This window comes from Ranitomeya variabilis, chromosome 7 (assembly GCF_051348905.1).
Source record: "Ranitomeya variabilis isolate aRanVar5 chromosome 7, aRanVar5.hap1, whole genome shotgun sequence".
NCBI lineage: Eukaryota > Metazoa > Chordata > Amphibia > Anura > Dendrobatidae > Ranitomeya > Ranitomeya variabilis.
Window position 1 is genome coordinate 213,715,583 of NC_135238.1, and position 15,577 is coordinate 213,731,159.

Genomic DNA, 15,577 nt, shown 5'->3' on the forward strand with positions numbered 1-15,577 from the left:
GACAACCAGCAGAGTCCTGTACACGGAGGTCCTCCCGATCATTTGGCCCCTTGACTCCTCCCATCCTGTGACTTCATCACTGAGCCTGTGCGCACAGAGCAGCCAATATGCTGCAGTTCTCTGCGGGACGGGTGCAGGGGCTCAGGGACTGACCGGGTGATATTACACACCTCCCAACCAGTGCGGGACAACTAATGTCCCGCCCGGGACCGCGGGGCTGACTGTCAAAATCGGGACAGTCCCGCTGGATCCGGGATGGTTGGGAGGTATGGAGCAGCACATGACAGAATGGGGGCGCAGGATAGGAGCAGCACATTACAGAATAGGGGCACAGGATGGGAGCACATGACAGGATTAGGATGCAGGATGGAAGCAGTACATACCAGGATGGAGACCATATACCAATATAAATGCTCGCCACCCAGGTGTAGAACGGGTTCAATAGCTAGTCTATCTATATACACACACTGGTATATGTCCCTTATACTGGGCCTCATCTTGGTATATATATCCCCATCCTGGTAATATATATCCCTTATCTTGGTATATGCCCCCCCATTCTGGTGCTGTTCTTTAACTCCTTTATTACCTATGCCGTAATAGTACGACATAGGTAATAAACCCCATTTCAGCGCGGGCTCCGGCGCTGAGGCCACACTGAACCGAGCACGTCAGCTGATCTATACAGCGGAGCCGCGTGTGTGTACGAGGTGTACTGAGCGGAGCCGCATGTGTGTACGAGGTGAACCGAGCGAAGCCACGTGTGTGTGTGTGTGTACGAGGTGTACCGAGCGGAGCTGCGTGTGTGTGTGCGAGGTGTACCGAGCGGAGCTGCGTGTGTGTATACGAGGTGTACCAAGTGGAGCCGCGTGTGTGTACGAGGTGAACCGAGTGGAGCCGCGTGCGTGTGTGCGAGGTGTACCGAGCGGAGCCGCTTCTGTGTCTGTACGAGGTGCACCGAGCGGAGCCGCGTGTGTGTACTAGGTGTACCGAGCGGAGCCGCGTGTGTGTACGAGGTGCACCGAGCGGAGCCGCGTGTGTGTGTACTAGGTGTACCGAGCGGAGCCGCGTGTGTGTGTGTATGAGGTGCACCGAGCGGCGCCGCGTGTGTGTGTGTGTGCGAGGTGTACGAGGTGTACCGAGCGGAGCCGCGCGTGTGTGTGTACGAGGTGTACCGAGCGGAGCCGCGTGTGTGTGTGTACGAGGTGCACCGAGTGGAACCGCGTCTGTGTGTGTGTACGAGGTGTACGAGGTGTACCGAGCGGAGCTGCGTGTGTGTGTGCGAGGTGTACCGAGCGGAGCTGCGTGTGTGTATACGAGGTGTACCAAGTGGAGCCGCGTGTGTGTACGAGGTGAACCGAGTGGAGCCGCGTGCGTGTGTGCGAGGTGTACCGAGCGGAGCCGCTTCTGTGTCTGTACGAGGTGCACCGAGCGGAGCCGCGTGTGTGTACTAGGTGTACCGAGCGGAGCCGCGTGTGTGTACGAGGTGCACCGAGCGGAGCTGCGTGTGTGTGTACTAGGTGTACCGAGCGGAGCCGCGTGTGTGTGTGTATGAGGTGCACCGAGCGGAGCCGCGTGTGTGTGTGTGTACGAGGTGTACGAGGTGTACCGAGCGGAGCCGCGCGTGTGTGTGTACGAGGTGTACCGAGCGGAGCCGCGTGTGTGTGTGTACGAGGTGCACCGAGTGGAACCGCGTCTGTGTGTGTGTACGAGGTGTACCGAGCGGAGCCGCGCATGTGTGTGTACGAGGTGTACCGAGCGGAGCCACGTGTGTGTGTGTATGAAGTGCACCGAGTGGAGCCACGTGTCTCATTATAGCACATGATGATACAGTGTCAGACTGTCACAGGGGCTTTGGTAGCCCTTTTTATGCGTGGGGAAATAGCAGCCACAATAGCGTCGTGTCGTCACCCTCTCCGTGGGAGCTGCAGCTGCTCCTCCTCAAATGCACTGACTGGAGACAGACGTGTCAGTGAGTCATCGATCTGTGACATCGACTACTCACTCACACTGATCTGCATCTGTCGCTCTGCAATAAGATAACACAGCAGTGAGCACTGAGCAGCCGAGGCAAACAGAGGGAGGCTGTGTGAGTGTGTCCAGATCCCTCCCTGCTCAGCCCCACTCATTCCACGCACGATTACACTAGCCAGGCATTATAATTAGCAGCTCCAGTCCACTCACACTGGTCTGCTGCTTACATTCATGCCGCCGGCACCCAGGCTGTGTTCGGCTGTTACTACGTACCTCAAACTAGAAGTGTCCCCTCTCTCTCCCTCTCTGAACAGTGACGCTGGGAGACTCAGGAATATGGGGAAGGGGCGTGGCCTAACAAAAGGGGGCGTGACGGGAGGTCTCCTGCTGTCTCCCGGGATAAGAGCGTCCTGCGCTGGACAGCAGGGCAGAGAATCAAATCCGGGACAATCCCGCACAATGAGGGACGGTTGGGAGCTATGCATTATGCCACTCCACACCATACCCCACGACTAGGACTGGTGTGACATTCCCTCATGAAGACCTCTTCACTGACCTCACGCCACCACTCTCCAAAACTATCGTGGCGCAGACCAAAATGGCAATGGAGGCTGGAATGGAGGTCTTTCCTCTTCAGCGATGAGTCCTGCTATTGTCTTAGATGCAACGATAGCCAGAGATTGGTCTGGAGACGATGAGGGTAATGCTTTGAAGAGGTTTTTCTGAGCGAACATCTCACCAGTCCTACTCCCAGGACTTTGGTGTGGTGTGGTGAAATTCCAACTCGAAGAAGAAAAAATTGTGGAATTATGAAAATCACAGAATGTATAGACAAGTTAATGATCTACAAATGATGAAAAAATGGAAACAAAATATCGAGTGCAAGTACCACGTGTAGAAATCCCTACACTTTCAGCCTTGGCTGCTATCAATGAGGTTAATAATGATCAACTAAGGAATGTTGAATGGTTAGAATTGCCTGATTAAAGCATACATTTGGAAGCTGGAGGTCTGCAAGATTTTGTTCTTTATGACAACATTCATACTCTAATTTTGGTCTTTTTTATTATTATTTATTTATTTTCTTTTAAATGGTTGATGAAGATAAGAGGCAATGCATTGAATGTATATGCAAGTTATTCCCGCACTCCTCCAATGCCAAAAGCTACTCAGGCTCTTAGTTTTAGCTAAAGGGGAAACCCAAACAAGATAACCACCTCTTCTAACTCACTGTTGCCTCATAGTGCATATGAAGAGTGGGCAGTGCATGACTCATTAACTTGAAACCACCAGAAACAGAATCCCTATGTCAACTCTTTTGTTAACTCTTTCAGGTTTAAGCCTATTTTGGTATTAATGCTGGGGCAATATGGCGTCTTTGACCATGACACAAGTAACTGCTGCTATATCGGATGAATGGGGTACTACGACTGTGAAAAACAAGTTGCCAGAAATGGAATTGGTTCAAACTTTTTTTTTTTAACTTGTTTGTATTTGTCGCCATATCTTGTCTTCTCCTTATGGAAAAAAAAAGTTTATTCTTATTTTATGTGCATACTTTTTTGTTTTTGTCATGCTTCTAGCTATTACGGCAATTATACAGCTCCCTGCAGTTCAGTTGCGGGGTGCCAATAGGGTGATAAGAGGAATCCCTTCTTTGTGACTAAAATCCTAGATGCTGAAGCTGCTATTGACCACAACATTTAAGGGGTCATTGGCCAGAATTTGAGTTATTTCAGGTCTCACTCTTTGGATGTTAACCATATGTTACTGTCCCTGTGAGGCCCACTTGACTTACCATAGTGTCTTATTATGGTTAGAGGGTTGAAATTAAAACATGATGATATGTCCATTTTCAGGAAGGCGTTAATGTAAAAACACAGGAAAAGGGCCTAACATTTTCAAAAAACATCAGAAAAAAGGCAGTCGTATTTACCAACTCTGTTTCGAGGGGAGTATAGCAGGGTAGAGGCCGACCTATCAAATCATAAGTAAGTGGGACGTTCGCTGATTACATTTGCTTTACTTCCTGAAACAGGCTAAGTTCACACAAATGTATAAAAAAAAGAGTTTCCGATTTTTGTTTTTGTGCACAAATACACTTGAAAAGGCGAATCTCATCCGAAATATGGAAGAGAATAGTGCGGGCTGCGATATTTTTTTCACGAGCAGATCCAGTTGGCTAATCTGAATAGCCCAATTAAATATCATCGGTCCCACGTTGTCCATGCGATGTCAGTTTGTTCCCACACAGGACTCAAACCAAAAATACAATCGTGTATGAATTTAGCCAAAAAGTGGAATTTTTACAGTTTGTCAGAAGGAAATTCCATAGTGACAACCTGGCACTTCCTGCTGTCACTACAACATCCTTATAGCAGAACTAGTCCGACTACCCGAGAGACGCACCAGCAGGAATTCCCATGAGATTACGTGTCTTCAGGCCTACTACGTAGTGTTTAAGATAAAAAAAAATGTAAGTGGAAGAAAAAGTATTACTGAAAATGGAAATGTAGAAAGTAAAATCATCTGCTACAAAAAAATGTAATTTGAAGGTTTAGGCCTCAAATGCCAAAATGTAACCCTAAAGTCTCTCCTCTCGGGTGCCATTTATAACACTAGTGACTGGCGGACTTATACAAAATAGGGCCCCTATGCAAAAACAATATATGGGCCCTTTGCAGTCCAGCATGTCTTCAGAATGCTCAATTCCACCCATTTTGGAGATAGCAGTGGCCCTTTACTCCTTGGGCCCCTGTGGTTGCACTGTTGTACATCCACCCCTGATACTAGTATCTTCTTATGTGGCCTCTCGGCCCCCTTGGCGCCGGCGTCTAAGCGTAGTTACAATCTCCGCTCCCCCTATACTCCAGAAGCAGAACACCAAATCTAACGGCAGTCCTAGACTGGTCACCTGATGGACGCCAACAGCGCTTGATGGGCCACATTGACTATAATGGGGCCTGTTAGGTATTTGGCACAATGTCCATCATTTTCCGCACAGCACCCTCTAACCCAGAAATGAACAGGACAAATGCACCTTTAGGCTGTGTTCACATGTTGTGTTTTTGATGTGGTTTTTTTTTTTTCAAAGCCAAAACCTGCTCTCTTGGCAGTAAAGAATCAACGTAAAAAAGCAGGTTTTGCTAAGTTTTTGCCATGTTTTTTGCTTAGTTTTTGCTGTTTTTTTTACTGCGTTTTTGTCAGGGTACATCATGTGTCTCTTATGCATGCTGATAAAGTTTACTGCATAAAAAAATAATATGATTCCACTTTATCAGGTTTTGGCACCAAAAACCGCAGCAAAACCTGATATCTGCATCTGCAGCACTTTTGCAGCTTTTTTGGAAAAAACGCTGAAAGAAATTACATGATGCCTTTTGTAAAAACGCAGCAGGTTTCCAAATCAGATAGGAAAAAAATAATCATTTTTTGTGTGCATGAGATTTTTGAAATCTCATAGAATTTGCTGGTACTGTAAAACGATGCTGAAAATTTGCATGAACAAAAAGCATAAAAAATTGCTGCAAAAACACCCAGTGTGAACATAGCCTTACCCTGCAAACATACAGTAAAAGACAGTGACACTATGCAAATGTCTAAAATCTTTACAAATGTATATATAATGTCATGAGCACATAGGAACAAAAGCATTTTGGAAATAAAAACACATGAAAAGACATTAAAAAAATGCATAAAACAGTAATACTTATTCCACGCCACCACTGCCGCCTACGACTACTGATATTTCTACGATTACTATTTCCACTACCACTACTACTATGACTTACTAATAATAATACAAATGTTAATAATAGTAATATTATCATCATGCCTAAAGTATATAACAATTATTCATAATGATTAAAAATAAAAATAATAAAAAACAACAACATAATCACATTCCTCCATCATGTTCTCATACACTTTATGCAGTTAATAGCCTCTGTGTCTGTACTGTTACATACTTAGGCAGTTAACTGGTTCATGCAGCTTTACATGAACACCCGAGCCTTACACTATGGCTGGTCCAAATAACTAAAGCAATTGTTACCATCCACCTCTTGTGTCTCCCCTTTTTCCTCATAGATTGTAAGCTTGCGAGCAGCAGGGCCCTCATTCCTCCTGGTATCTGTTTTGAACTGTGATTTCTGTTATGCTGTAATGTCTGTTGTCTGTATAAGTCCCCTCTATAAGTTGTAAAGCGCTGCGGAATATGTTGGCGCTATATAAATAAAATTATTATTATTATTATTATTATTAAAATAAAAATATTCAAATTTTAAAAATTGGAATGCGGCAAGGATTTTTTTTTCTACAATGAATAAAACAATTCAGAATGGAAATTGTTAATTGTAATTAATCAATTTACTCTTTTAAAGTGTAGCCGCCTTTTAAGAAATTGCAGCAGAATGTCTGTATCTGCATCCTGCTCCCTCTGTCTCCATAGAATTTTAAAAGCACCAACTGTCATCACCTATTTCAGTAATGGGGAAATCCGTCTTCACTAAATACAGATTTTACCCATAAATTAAGAATGGAAGATCAGTCCAGGAAGAGAAAGAAGCAGATTTTTCTGATAAGATACATTACAAAGTTTCTTATTTTTACGTGTGCTATTGATTTATGAATTAAAAATGTAAACAACGGGTACCCTTTAGAACCTCATGTACTCTATGAAGCTGTGCACAGAGTAGATACTCTGTTATAAGGTGTCTCTTTATGTCATTGTATTACAGAGATATTTTAAAGCAATATCCGGCCTTTGGGGAAAAAAAAAAGGGAAAAACTGCGGCAGATATGATAAAAACGCCAAAATAAGCTACATTCCCCATTTTCTTCCCCCCAGTGATGCAGTGCATGAGGAAAAACTTCAACAGTGTTCTCAACTATCATGGGGTCTTTAATAATATTAGACTTGTCATATGGGCTACAGAGACCTTTTGCCCCCCCCCCTAGGCTCCAGGACGGGGGGTGCAAATGCAACCCCTACACCTATTATAATTACTCCCCTGCCTTTATTTTCTGCAAAAATGTCATGCAACAACAAAAGGAAGGGGGACCTCCGAAAATTATGCACTGGATCATCAGGGGAGAGAAGAGGGTCAGTATAATGTATTGTCTTATTTTTTTTTTTATATCTCCTGCAGGGTTTTTTTTTCTCATATTTGCCGCAGGCCGGAAAAAAAAATGTCATTATTTTTTTTTTCAGCGTCTAATTTATTGTCGGATTTCGAAAAAAAAAAAAAAATAGATCTATGTTCCCACATATCAAATAGGAGGTACACACAGGGTTGACAACTTGATTTTTCTTTTTTTTTTACCATTTCTGGACAGCTTATCAAAAAATCACGGAGAGTCAATATTTTTTACGGACACATTGCAAAACCATAATAAATCGATAGGATCACAAGTGACACAGTCCATTATTCTGATATGAACACATCAGCTGCATTCACCGTAAACTGTAACATGATGATAATTACTGTAACATAATAAAAACAAAAAACGGACGTATCAATTGTTTTTTACGGACAGGGGAAAATTGTGGCCTATTTTTATGGCTTGTCTAGGAATTCCCAGAGGTACGGTACATTTTTACATACATCGTATTACATCCTCTTATTATCGTTTCTTTTTTATAATGATATCTATTTATATGATGCCATCACATTAAGCAACACTTTTAACATTTAACGTTTTTGACGTCACATCGGCCATTTCTGCAGTATTAGTAAATAATTGAATGACGCTTTTTGAAATTCCGCGCCTTATTTATTTATTTTATTGCAGCTTTGCAGGATACTTCCAATCTTTTTAGTGTTCATGCCTTTTTGATTTCGAGGTAAATAAAATTTAAAAAATCATGTAAATAAAGCAAGTGAAAACTTTTTTGCATGCAGAAGCTGTAAATCTATAAAATTAAATCTAGGACCGATTCTTCTAATAATTTAATTATATGCACCCCCCACTTCAATAAAACATCACTGCCCCAGTTGTGAGCTCAGAAATGCAAAACTGCGCTTTTTAAGATGTCAATGCCTCCGATAGTTTTACCCAGTAAAGATGACGTAGTAAGAATGCATTCCATTTCTCATTTACCTTTATTATCCGATGTTTTGCGGTTCTATGAGAATATTATTCCTATGCTGGATCCAGGACGGGCCAGGCGCTGCTGCCTGTGTGCTTTCTGCCAGTGCACTGGCCTGTGTGCAGAGCTGAGAGCTGGTAATGTCTGGGAACTTCCAGGGGGAATCCCCGAGCATCAGCTTCCTTATTTGTATCACATATCAACCAATTGCTTTCAGTGTCTTACCCCAATATGCTGTGTAATTCTTAGACATACACATTTTTATTTCTTAGAATACCCAATGTTATAATCTTACACAAACATGATAACATTTTCGACTGCGGCCAAATTACCGTACGACCGAGTTTTAATAGCAAAGTTAGAGCAGAAGTAACGGCGTGTATCACGTTACCTTCCTCTTTGTTACATTGTGACTTTAAAAGATTTGATCTGATATTTGCCAGCGATTGTAGTTACAGATGCAGCGGAGCTGAGTTTGTCACTTGGCCCATTTCATACCAAAGTGTTCTCAGAGGTTGACCATAGGTCTGCAGATAAACGTACCGCAATGTATGTATGTGTATATATATATATATATATATATATACTGTATATATTAGCTCTGTGCTGTAAAAACTGAAGTTGAATCACAAATTTAGCTCTGCATCCTGTGCACATAGGGCTTAAAGAGACAGAAGGGGTTTTCCAGTCTCACAAAGTGGTGGCATATTGTTGCTAGGATGTGCCATCACTGTATGATCTCTGGGGGTCCGACCTCTGGGAGCTGCACTGATTCTGAGAACCACTGTGCCTCCTTTAGTGGGTTTGTTTTATACTTGCAGTCAGCATCGGACTGGAGCACCTTGGGAAAATCAGAGAAAACCATTATTGGGGCCCACTATGTAGCTAGATAGAAAAAAATACAAGACCACCAATTGGGTGGTAAAACGCGCTAATATCTGGGTATAATATAAGGTAGTACACGTCTTAATTATGTAGCAGGGGTTGGGGTAGCCTCCCTCATAGAATATAATGTAGCCCCCTCATATAATATAAGGTAGCCCCCTCATAGAATATAATGTAGCCCCCTCATAGTATAATGTAGCCCCCTCATAGAATATAATACAGCCCTCATATAATATAACGCAGCTCCCTCATAGAATATAATGTAGACCCCTCATAGAATATAATGTAGCCCACCATAGAATATAACGCAGCACAGCATAGAATATAATGCAGCCCCCTCATATAGTATAATTCAGCCCCCTCATGTAGTTTAATGCAGCCCCTCATAGAATATAATGTAGCCCCCCCTCATAGAATATAATGTAGCCCCCTCATAGGATATAATGTAATCCCCCTCATATAGTATAATGCAGCCCCCCATAGAATATAATGTAGCCCCCTCAGATTATAATGCAACCTGCTCATACGGTATAATGAAGCCCCCCCCATACAATATAATGTAGCCCCCTCATAGGGTATAAATCAGCCCCCTCATAGGGTATAATGCAGCCTCCCATCACCCTCCTAGGGTATAATGCAGCCCCCTCACAGAATATAATGCAGCCTCCCCCACAGAATATAATGCAACCAGGACTCAGTGATATATATATATATATATATATATATATAAATATACATATATATATATATATATATATATATATATATATACGTATATATTAAAAAGACAAACACAAAACTCACCTCTCCACCTTGCTCCCACGCTGATTCCGGCTCTGTTCCGGTATCAGCAGTTGCACTCACTGCGGTCTGCCATCATCGCGCACACACAGGTTCATAGGCAGAGGGGACTGATGGGAGAGGGAGCAACACCTGTCGCTTGCTCCTCCATTATTGCTTTCAACTGAATACGGCCCCCTGACTTATGGCCCTATAGTGGCCGCATGGGCTGGGGGCCCCTCGATTGGAGCAGGGGCCCTGTCTGCTGGCCCTGATAGCGGGCAGTGTTAGATACAGCTTGCGGCTAACACTGCCCACTATTAAAGTGAAATGAATATTCACTCCTCTCCATGCCCATGGGGGCGTGGGGAAGAGTGAATATTCATTTCTCTTTAGCAGGGGACAGGCTTCAGCCGCAGCAGCCGGCTTCTGCCTCCTGCCACCCGCTACTGCTCTGCTGTCACCGGGACCCCCATAGCAGATGTGTGGTGTGCAGCTATTAGCAAAAAGGCCACTGGCTGGGGGCCCCAGGAGCAGCGGGGACCCTAGGCAGCTGCTGACCCTGTATGCCAGCAGGTGTCAGTGTTTGGGCCCACCGGAGAATCCTCCGGTTCACTGGTGGACCAGTCCGACCCTGCTTGCAGTGCTGATGTAGCTGACTGAGTGCAGTCAGGGGCGGATATATTATTGGTGCTACATGTGCAGCCGCACAGAGGCCAAAGAGGTAAGAGGGCAACTACCACCTTCAAATCAGCAAGCAGGGCCTGTAACAGAGACAAAGAGGGACCCATATGCTGTGATTGCACAGGGGACCTTTTCCATCTGTGTCCACCACTGGCTGGGGTGCAGTGCTGGTGTAGCTGAGAAACTGCAGTGCAGTGTTGGTGCAGCTAACTGGCTGCAGTGCAGTATTGATATAGCTGACTGGCTGCAGTGCTATACTGATATAGCTGACTGGCTGCAGTGCCATACTGATATAGCTGACTGGCTACAGTGCCATACTGATATAGCTGACTGGCTGCAGTGCCATACTGATATAGCTGACTGGCTGCAGTGCCATACTGATATAGCTGACTGGCTGCAGTGCCATACTGATATAGCTGACTGGCTGCAGTGCCATACTGATATAGCTGACTGGCTGCAGTGCCATACTGATATAGCTGACTGTCTGCAGTGCAGTACTGATATAGCTGACTGGCTGCAGTGCCATACTGATATAGCTGACTGGCTGCAGTGCCATACTGATATAGCTGACTGTCTGCAGTGCAGTACTGATATGGCTGACTGGCTGCAGTGCCATACTGATATAGCTGACTGGCTGCAGTGCAGTACTGATATAGCTGACTGGCTGCAGTGTCATACTGATATAGCTGACTGGCTGCAGTGCCGTACTGATATAGCTGACTGGCTGCAGTGCAGTACTGATATAGCTGACTGGCTGCAGTGCCGTACTGATATAGCTGACTGGCTGCAGTGCCGTACTGATATAGCTGACTGGCTGCAGTGCCATACTGATATAGCTGACTGGCTGCAGTGCCGTACTGATATAGCTGACTGGCTGCAGTGCCATACTGATATAGCTGACTGGCTGCAGTGCCGTACTGATATAGCTGACTGGCTGCAGTGCAGTACTGATATGGCTGACTGGCTGCAGTGCCATACTGATATAGCTGACTGGCTGCAGTGCCATACTGATATAGCTGACTGGCTGCAGTGCCATACTGATATAGCTGACCGGCTGCAGTGCAGTACTGATATAGCTGACTGGCTGCCAGGGGCTGACTGGCCCAGGTGGCAAAGAGGCAAATGCCCCCCGGGCCGCTCCCCCAGCTGCTGTTCAGGGCCGGCTGCCTGGTGGTGGCTACAGCCACACAGCAAATTGTGCGCAGCCATGTCTGCTGTACTGTGACACGGCCGGCAGCAGACACAGCCGCATCACAGTCAGCGCACACGTCTGTGCTGGGGCCAGGAGCTATGCTTGGCTGTCACCTTGACAGCTGCGCAGCTACTGCTCCCTTCATGTTCTCTATACTTCCAGGTTAGGTGTTGGGCATGTGCGATGGCATCCTCACGCACGCGCCGACATGACCCGGATGCTAGAAGCAGAGAGGCACTGCAGGGGAGCGACTGGTAAGGTAAGTATGAAGAACTTTTTTGTTTTCTTTATAAAATAAATTTAATGGAGGGTAACTGCAAGTGATGAAGTGGGAGGTGTAAGGAGACTGCACATGATGGAATTTGGGGGTTAAAGGAGACTGCACATGATGGAGTGAGGAGGTAAGTGGGGCTGCACATGATGAAGGTTGAGTGGGGCTGTACATGATGGAGTGGGGCTGCACATGATAGTTTAGTGGATAAAGTAGACTGCACATGATGAAGTGGGGAGAGTGGGGCTGTATGATGGAATAGGGCTGCACATGATGAAGTGGGAGTAAGGGGGATTGTGCATGATGAAGGGGGAGTGGGGCTGCACATGAAGTGGGGGGTAAGGGGGACTGCACATGATGAAGTGGGGGGTAAGGGGGACTGCACATGATGAAGTGGGGGTTAAAGGGGACTGCACATGATGAAGTGGGGGGTAAGGTGATCTGCACATGAAGTGCAGGGTAATGGGGACTGCACATGATAAAGTGTAGTGTAAGATGGACTGCACATGAAGTGGGGGGTAAGGGTGACTGCACATGTTGAAGTGGGGGGTAAGGGGACTGCACATGATGAAGTGGGAGAACGGGACTGCAGGACTGCACATGATGAAGTGTGTCTGATGTGGGACTGCTCATGATGAAATGGAAGGGGGATAGGGGGCTGCAAATGATGAAGGGGCACTGCAGATGAAGTGAGGGGGTGATAGGGGACTGCAATGAATGAAGTAAGGAGACTTCAAATTAAAGTGGGGAGACTGCAAAATGATAAATTCAGTATGAGGGACAGGGGACAGCAATTTAATTGAAGGTGGGGGTGGGGAGAGCAAATGATCAATTGAAGAGGGGGTGGGGGAGCAAATGATGATCTAGGGGAAGAACAAATAATTAATTTTAAGGGTGGGGGAGTAAATGATGTATTGAATGTGGGGTAGAGCAGTTGATAATGAATAGAGGGTGAGAGAGAAAGACATGACAATGAATTGGGGCAGGAGGGGCATGTAACTATAATGAATCGGAGTTAGGGTTAGAGTGGTAGGTACATAGTGGTGGGCGATGAGGATGAAGTGACTGGTAATGAATTGGGGGAAAGAGTACAGGTGCAGTACATGCGAACTCGGCTTCAGGAAAATGTCCGCCGCGATCTCCATCTGCGCACGCGCGGCATCCCGCGGCCATTTTCCTGAAGCCCCGGGCAGCAGAGCGCTCCGTCTGCGCACGCGCGGCCTCAGGAAGATGGCCGCTCCACCGATCACCACAGGAATAGCGCAAATCGGGCTCTTTTTCCTCCCCTGTGCAGTGGATTCGGCAGTTGGGCATGCGCAAACCACTACGCCACCAACGGAAAAATAAGCAAGATCTGGGGGAAGAAACAGCGATGTCACCACGCCCATTTGACCAGACCAGCCTGATTGACAGGCGAAAACGGCGGTAAGGTATTTCGGCAGCATAGGTGGGGAATCAGGGTACACAAAATACACTATTGTAACACACAGCTCAGGCCCTATTTAACGGTAATTTTATCTCATACGGAAAAAACGCGGTGACAGGTTCCCTTTAAATGGGGAAAGTAGCTATTTATAGTTAGTGGGTGCACAGTGGTGGATTATAATTTATATTTGGAATGGTCGGTTAATAATAATAATTATAATAATTTTATTTCTATAGTGCCAACACTTTACATTTTAGAGGGGACTTGTACAGACAATGGACATTAAGCATAACAATAAACACATAGATCAACAGATACCAAAAGGAATGAGGGCCCTACTCGCAAGCTTACAATCTATGAGGTTGCATAATAACCAATTATATATTGTTTGTGGGTGCACCTCTGTATTCAGATGTCTAGTGTACACCATGTTCCAAATTATTATGCAAATTGGATTTAAGTGTCATAAAGATTTAATTGTTTTGTTTTTCAAATAAACTCGTGGATGGTATTGTGTCTCAGGGCTCAATGGATCACTAAAATCAATCTTAAACACATGTGATCATTAGTTTTCCAGGTGATTCTAATTAAAGGAAAACTACTTCAAAATGATGTTCCACATTATTAAGCAGACCACAGGTTTCAAGCAATATGGGAAATAAAAAGGATCTCTCTGCTGCTGAAAAGCATTAAATAGTGCAATGCCTTGGTCAAGGTATGAAAACATTAGATATTTCACGAAAACTTAAGAGTGATCATCATACTGTGAAGAGATTTGTGACTGAAACAGAGCACAGACAGAGTTCATGCAGATAAAGGCATAATGAGGAAGGTTTCTGCTAGACAAATTCATTGGATAAAGAAAGATTGGTTAGAAAATCCAAAGCAAGCCCCTCTTCCACAGCAGCAGAGCTCCAACAGGTCTGGTCACCTCAAGTCCCTGTGTCAACTAGAACAGTTTGTAGGATTCTGTCTCAAAATGGCCTCCATGGTCGAATCAGTGCCCAGAAGCCAGCACTAAACAAAAGGCAAATAAAAAACTGTGTGGCATCTGCAAACTCCCACAGCCTGCTAAATAGATGGACACTGGAAAAGTGGCAGAAGATGGATTTCTCTTCAGTAGAATTACACTACAGCTGCCACAAACACTGCAGGAGACCTACTGGAGCCCGTATGGATCCAATATACACCAAGAAGACAGTTAAATTTGGTGGTGAAAAGATCATGGTCTGGGGTTACATTCAGTATGGGGGTGTGCGAAACATTTGCAAGGTGTTAGGCAATATCAATAGCCTAAAATATCAAGAAGTATTAGCTACCTCTTATATTCCAAATCATAAAAGAGGTCAAATTCTGCAGCAGGATGGTGCTCCATCTCATACATCCATCTCTACAACAAAGTTCCTCCAGGCAAAAAAGATCAAGGTGCTCAAGGACTGGCCAGCCCAGTCACCAGACATAAACATCATTGAGCATGTTTGGGGTAGGATGAAAGAGGAAGCTTGGAAGACAAAACCAAAGAATCTAGAGGAGCACCACAACTTCATTCACCAATGTTATGCAACATATATTTGTATTTTAAGTTAATTATTTGTCTGTGGGCAACAAAAATTTTGTCTTGCCAAAATCTGACCATTCTGTTTCCATTAACTGATCAATATTTCTGCTATAATAACAATTTATTTTCTTAACCTAAACCACATTTTGGAGGGTTTCAGCTTTCAAAAGAATAACTTATACAACAAATGGATGAATTTAACGTCAGGTTATAAGCTTTTATTTACATAACATGAATACGCAACATAACTTGTGTCAGGGAGTGTATGGTGGCATCATTGGTCTTTGTATAGAGTGTAGTTTCATGTAGAGGTAATGGTGATATTATAATATTATGTATTCTCTGTGTAGTGGTGATAGTACTAGGCACTGTGTAGCTGTATTGTTGTGTGTATGTTTGTAAGTAAGCTCCGTTATGGCACCATATCTAAGCAGTAAGCTTGGTTCTGGTACTCTATCAATGTAGTAATCTAGATTATGGTGCTGTATGTATGTCGTAATCTCAGTTCTGCTCCAGTTTCTATGTAGCAGACTTGGTTCCATGTAGTAGACATATTAAGCTCGGTTCTGCTCCCTTATCTCTGTAGTAAGCTCGGTTCTGCTCCCTTATCTCTGAAGTAAGCTCCGTTCTGTTCCCATATATCCGGAGTAAGCTCGGTTCTGCTCCCATATCTCTGTAGTAAACTCTGTTCTGCTCACATATCTCTGTAGTAAGCT

The 15,577-nt window shown here is 44.7% G+C and overlaps 1 protein-coding gene and 1 long non-coding RNA gene across 3 annotated transcripts in view; one reads left to right on the forward strand and one right to left on the reverse strand.

Moving 5' to 3' along the window:
- TANK (TRAF family member associated NFKB activator) overlaps positions 1 to 8,199 on the reverse strand; it is a 100,013-nt gene extending 91,814 nt beyond the window's left edge. The window contains exon 1 of one of the 2 annotated variants that reach the window (XM_077272844.1): positions 8,077 to 8,199. The gene's annotated coding sequence lies outside the window, so the exon portion shown is untranslated. The remainder of the gene's footprint in view (positions 1 to 8,076) is intronic. The other variant, XM_077272845.1, reaches the window with a different exon arrangement.
- The window catches only part of LOC143784518 (uncharacterized), a 37,328-nt gene that overhangs the window by 3,472 nt on the left and 18,279 nt on the right, over positions 1 to 15,577 (forward strand). The gene's annotated exons all lie outside the window — the stretch shown is intronic.